This window comes from Chrysochloris asiatica, unplaced genomic scaffold (genome assembly GCF_000296735.1).
Source record: "Chrysochloris asiatica unplaced genomic scaffold, ChrAsi1.0 scaffold00025, whole genome shotgun sequence".
Taxonomy (NCBI): Eukaryota; Metazoa; Chordata; class Mammalia; order Afrosoricida; family Chrysochloridae; genus Chrysochloris; species Chrysochloris asiatica.
This window is the reverse complement of record NW_006408543.1, coordinates 4,185,661-4,192,709: the sequence shown is the minus strand read 5'-3', so window position 1 is coordinate 4,192,709 and position 7,049 is coordinate 4,185,661.

The following is a 7,049-nucleotide window of genomic DNA, read 5'->3' as shown; positions in this document are numbered from 1 at the left end:
ATCAACCCTTACCTCATCACTAGATCAACCATCACCACTCAGCTGGATCAACCCTCATGCCCCAACTACATCAACTCTCAACCCCAGCTGAATCACCCCTCACCCCTCAGTGGGATTGACCCTCACCCTCCAGCTAAATCTACCCTAGTGCTCAACAACACCTACCTTATCTCCTTATTGATTTACCAACCACTTGTTGGCATTCTTAAAAAGCATTGCTCATTGTTGTGTGGTTTTGAACATTATATAAAAATGGAATTATACTGCACACATGTTCCTGTCTAGGTTTTCTCTCACAGTTTATGTTGCTTGTTTGTTTTGATTTGGGCTCTGCATCATGTTTCTGAGACTTACCTCTCGTGGCTATGTGTCATCAAGTCAATTCCATTGAGAACAATACTGTGTATACCTGTGTTTCATTCATTTCCACTGTTGAGCAATGTGTGAATATTTCTAAAGACACGTATGTATTCTACTATTTTGGTGTATGGAGGTCATTCCCAGTGTTTTGCTAAGACAAACAAATTCTTCTATGGATAGACTCTCATCCACATCTGCAGAAGTACATGAGTGCGAGCTTCTCAAAGCTGCATTCCTGAGTGGAAGAGTCAGGGAAAGGGGTGTGTGCATTCTCAATGCTGATAATCCCAAACCTGCTGCATCAAGTCAATCCCAGCTCATGGGGACCCCCACATGTGTGCAGTAGAGCTGTGTCCATAGGGTTTTCAAGGATGACCTGTTGGAAGCAAACCACTAGGTCTTTGGTTTCTGCATGATCTCTGGTAGACTGTGAATCCTTTGATTAGTAGCCAAGTGCTTAACTGTTTGCACCACCAAGGTACTCAATATCACTGTTATTGTTCTTGTTAAATGCCATCGAGTCAGTTCCGACCCCTAGCGACCCTGTAAAGGATTTCCTAGGGGTGCCTTGTGACCTTGCAGTTCAAACCAACTTTGCAGTTCAGCACATTAACCCACAGCACCACTTCAGGGCTCACTGTTACTGGAGAATGGAACATTGTTTTTCAAGGAAACGTCGCCTCCTTGCCTCTTCTTGGGAAGTATAAGAAGAGCACGTTTGCTCTCTGTCATCACGAACGCTTATTATTGTCATGCATCTTCATTTGTTTTCCCATCTGATGGAAACAGCACCTAGGAATATGGGTTTAACAGGCATTTCCCTTTCTGCCAAGGAGAGCGCAGTTCTGGGCATCTCTGATTGGTCATTTGAGTTTCCGGTTCACGCCTTTTCCCCTTACTTCGCTTGGGTCACTTTTTTCTTACTGATTTGTCAGGTTCGTTATCCTAAATATGCATCAGATTGTTTTGTTTTTAGTTTTTCTTTCTTCCACTGATGTATATTGTAAACATGTTTACTCTTTTATTTCCATTTGTGTTGCTTTGTTTTTGATCAGTACCACTAATTGGCATATCGAACGAATGTATTATTCATTTACTTTATGCATTGATTTTTGTGCTAGGGTAAGGAAATATTTCTTCACCCTAAATTCATGAACGTATTATCACTATGTTATATAAGGAGTCTTCAAAAAGTCCTGGAAAATTTCCATTATCTTTCAATTCCATTTTTTCCCATGAACTTTTGAAAAACCCCTTTGTGTATTACTTAATACATTTAAATATTACACAATCATCATTTCACCCTTTTACATAAAACTCTTTGTAAACTTGAAATAAATTTTTGTATATATTGTGAGGTGAAGGACCAAAATGTATATTTTTCATTTAGATAATCAGTCATCCCCAACAAAACAAAGAAAGAACAACAGCAAAGTCTAGTTGGCATCAAGTTGATTTTGACTCAGAGTGAGTCCATGGAGTTGCAGAATAGAACTGTGTGCTCCATACGGTTTTCAAAGTTGGGACCTTTCAGAACCAGATCACCAGCCCTGTCTTCCTGTAGGGGTGTTTGAATCTCTGACTTATGCTAAACCATCTGGGCTACCCTGAGATTTCTAGCAGGTATTTAAAAATCCAGTCTCTACCACTGTTCTGAATTGAATTGCTTCCTCCAAAAATATGTGTCAACTTTGCTAGGCCATGATTTTCATTAGGATGTAATTATCCTCCACCCTGCTAATCTGATGTAATTATCCCATGTGTGGAAAATCTCACCTACAGGTGCTGTGGGTTAATGCACTGGACTGCAAAGTCAGTTGGATCTGCGAGGTTGGCTCACCAGCTACTCCTCGGAAACCCTATACAGACTTGCTATGGGTCAGAACCAACTCGACAGCACTTAACAACCACAACAACCTGAGGTTAATGAGGCATGATTAGAGACAGTTATGTTAATGAGACAGGACACACTCTACAGGACCAGGTGACCTCTTTAGTCTATCTCTTCTGAAATTGAAAAGAGATTAAAGAAGAAAGCAAAGATCACATGAAACCAACTTCAATTGAGAAAGAGGAATCAGGAGCCAAGTGCAACTTTTGGACCCAGAGTCCCTGCACTGAGAACCTCCTAGACCCAAACAAAGTCTGAAGCCAAGACACATGCAAGTCTCCAACCACTGTTGCTGAAAGGAGACAAGGACCTTCCACCAGAGCCAACAGACAAAGCCTTCCCTTATGATTGGCCCCTTGCATTTTCACTTTGAGCTTCCTAAACTGTAAGAGAATGAATTTCTGTATGTTAAAACATCCACCTGTGGTCTTGCGATCATAGCAGCAGGAGAGAACTAAGATAGCCACTAATCTGCAATGCAAATTCTACTTGGAAAATAAATACAGGCACACTCCACTTAGAAATGCATGATACGTTTCATTGGTTGGTTTGTCTAACTCGGGAATAATACCATACTCTCTTAATTACTCTCATTAAAGCAATTATTGATATCTGGCAAAACCAGCCAGCCAACTTTGTTCTTCTTATTCAGGAGAACCCCCTTGTCTTCTATTTGCAATTCTATAAAGATTTGACAACTAACTTGTCGATTTCCACAAACATACCCACATGACCACAAAACCTATTGGGATTGTGCTTGAATTACGATGAATCTTCAGATCAATTTGGAGAGAATTGGTATATTTCTGATACTGAGTCTTCATACCCATGTTATCTCAACTTCAGCAAGGTCTTTAAAGTTCCTTTTTTTTTTCTTTCTAATTTTCTTCATAGAGAACGCAAATATTTTTATTAGATATATTCCCAAGTCCCTTTTATTTTTGATGTCCTTATCAATGATACTGCTATTAAACTTTCATTATCTAACGGTTTCTTGCCTGTATATAAAATGTGATTGATTTTTGTAGATTGATTTTGTGTCCAGAAAGCTTTCTAAAACTCTTCTACTAATTCCAAAGATGCATCTGTAGGTTCCTTTGGATTTTTCGTGTAAACAATCATATTATTAACAAAAGATGTCAAATATGTTGCTTCCAGATGTGCTACCCCAGATGTGCTACTTCCTTTCAAAATGCTGCAAATTGTGGTTTGTCACCTTGACTGATTGAGCCACCCCAGTTGTGACTGGTGTTGTAACATTAGCAAAAGAGGATTATTGTTGCTTTTGACCTCAACAGGAATGGGTCAGTGCTGCTGTGCTTTTTAAGCATCATCATGTGGACTGTAGGTTTTGTGAAGAAAATTGAAGAAAGTTTTCTTCTATCTCTAGTTTGCTAAGCTATTTTCAACATGCATTGATATTCAATCGAAAGATTAAAAAGAAAACACAAACACATCTGCCCACAAGTCAATTCCACCTCATGCACCTCAGAGTAGAAATGTACTCCATGAGGCTTTCACTGGCTAAATTTTTTTTTAAGTTTTTATTGTGAATTGAGTGATAATTTACCTGGGAGAACATCAGCTTTACATTCATCCTGTAGTATTTTGTTTCATTGCAATGATTACAATCCCCTTTGTGCATCACGTTCATCATCATGCAACAGAATCTGCTTCCATTCCCTCTGTTTTTTGTTTTTTGTTTTGGATTGACACTGAAGCAGTCAGGAATATATAACCATTCAAACAAACAAAGGGTACACCCTGCAAGCCTGCCCCCTGGCTTCCAGCACACAGCCCCTCTCCCTCCCTGAGTCCAGAGTCCCCAGCTGCTTCATCTCTCCACATCGTCGTCTCTGTCTCCATCTCTGGCATCACTGTTTCTCTGGATAGGGACCCGCACTCCACTCTTGTCCCTTGATGGTCCCAGGGTCCTCCGCTCCAGGACTGCAAGATCAACCACTCCCTTCCTTTTGTTATAAAACGTCTACCTTTACATTTGCAACCCTTACAATCAGTCCTGATAGCAATTATTCACTATTGAACCATAAGAGTCTTATCCCCATTTCCTTCCATCAGCCCCATCCAGATGGGTTGGAAGCCACTCAGTGGAGAGTCTACCTTCCCATGCACCCTCTGAAACTAGGGCACCTCTTGAAAGCTTGTAAGCCAGTTGCTTTGCGTCTTTGTAGCCCCCTGCCCCCATTTTGGGGAGCCAATGTAAAGTTGCCCATCCCTATCAACCCTGTGTACCAAGTGGGTAGGAATGATCCTCACTCACTGGCTGTTTTTTCCAAAGCAGAAAGCAGGTCATTCTGAGAATTTCTTCAGAGGCACTTCTGAGTGGGTTCAAACCACCAACATTTCAGTCAACAATCAAGCACTTAACTTTTTGCACTACCCAAAGAAAGAGTCCTGAAATGTCTTCCTTGAATAGATGAGGGTGAGTCAAATATTATCCTCACTCCAGTTCTATGAAAACACCCATCTATATCCACGGCTGATGACAACATTGAAAGTGCACATGAAATGACCCTGTGGAATAGAAGAGTGACAATGGATTATGTGACAAATCACTTACAAATCAGCCCTGGTTCCGCCTATGAAATAGCACACAATAGACTTGGGTTTAGAAAAGCTTGTGCAAAATGGATATTTAAACAACTGACAGAAGAGCAGAAACAGAAGCATTTGGACATCTGCAAACAAAAATTAGACTGATACTCAAAGGAAGGTAAAAGTTTCTATTAAAAAATCATTACTGGTGACAAGACATGGATTCATCACTATGAGCCTGAGAATAAAGGTCAGAGTATGGAATGGAAATGTCGTAATTACCAACCAAGAAAAAGTTCAAAAGTCAATCATCAGCTGGAAAATTGATGCATACAGTTTTCTGAGATTCTCAAGGGTCAGTAGTGGAACACTACCAAAGTGTGTTGGGTCTGGATCATCTGGGTCATCTGGCATCTACTTCTTTGGACTTCAGCCCAATGTCTGTCTTAGAATTCATCAGCCTTGTAATCCATGAACCGGCAATCTGCTGTCTGACCTGCAGATCTTGGGCTCATCAATCCCGGCAGTTAGGTTAGCCTAGAAAAGCCTCCAATCTGACATCTAACCCATGGACTTGGGTCTTGTTAACATCTACAACTGATGTTCTTTGGGAACCCTTATACAGGTTTTCTATGAATCAAAAGACACTTAACATCAACAACTATATATATTGCTGTTAGGTGTTGTCAAATGGATTCTGACTCAAAGCGACCATATATATAACAGAAAAAAAAAAAAAAAAAATTGCTGCCGGGTCCTATGTCAACCTCACAATTGTGATGTTTGAGCCCATTGCTCCTATCACGGTGTCAGTACATTTTATTGGGGGCGGGGGGGCGGTCTTCGTCTTTTTAGTTGACCCTCTGCTTTACCAAGCATGACATCCTATTCCAGGGACAAATGCTTCGTGACAACATTTCCAAAGAACAAGACACAAGGTCTTGCGATTATGAATCCACTCTATTATGAATCCATCTTGGCTGCATTTCTTCCAAGACAGAGATTATTGTTCTTATGGCAGTCCATGCTTCTTTCAGCATTCTTCATCAACACTATAATTCTAATGCATTGATTCATTTAAGGTCTTTCTTATTCATTATACACCTTTGACATGTATATGAGGCCATGAAACTGTCATGCTTGGGTCTACTGCTAGCTGTGTGCCATCAAGTCGGTTGTGACTCATAGCCACCCTGTATAGTGTTTCGGAGGTTGCAAATCTTAATGGGAGCAGAAAGCCTCATCTTGCTTCCTCCAAGTGGCTGGTGGATTCAAACTGCTGATCTTGCATTTAGCAACCCAATATGGAACCCACTGAGTCAGAGGAACCTTAATCCTCAAACTAACATCCTTGTCCTTTAACCTTTAAAGATGTCATTTGCAACGGATTTGCCTAATGCATTCTATCATTTAATTTCTTGACTACTGCTTCCATGAGTGTTGATTGTAGATTCAAGCAAAATGAAGTCTTTGACGATTTCAGTATTTTCTCTATTTATCATAATATTATTTATAGGACTAGTTGCAAGGATTTTCGTTTTCTTTGCATTGAGGTGCAATCCATACTGAAGGCTGTGGTCTTTGATCTTCATATTTAAATATTTTAAGTTCTCTTCACTTCCTGCAAGCAAGGTTGTATCATCTGCATGTTACAGGCTGTTAATAAGTCTTCCTTCAATCCTGATGCCATGTTCTTTTTCATATAATCCAGATTCTCAGATTATTTACACAGCATACAGATTGAGTAAGTATGGTGTAAGGATGCAACCCTGGCATGACACCTTTCCTGATTTTAAACCTTATTCAGTGTCCCCTTACTCTGTTTTAATGATTGCCTCTTGGTCTACGTGCAGGTTCCACATGAGCACAAATTAAGTGTTCTAGAATACCCATTCTTCACAGTGTTATTTTCAATTCATTGTGATTCACAGAGTTGAATACCTTTTGCATATTATATATATATATTGTTTTTATTAAGTCCCATTGTGATTGTTCTAACTCAGCAATCCAGTGCTTATCCTACAGCTACACCAGGACTCATGAGTTTAAATATATAGAGAGAGATGTAGATATAGATATATAAGAGAGAGGGAGAGTCCTGATGTGGCACTGTGGGGTAATGCACTGCACTGAAAGGTCAATTTGAACTGCAAGATTAATAGTTTAAGCTCACCAGCGCTCATCAGAAACCCTATACAAGGTTGCCATGAGTCAGAACTGACACGACAGCACTTAGCAAAAA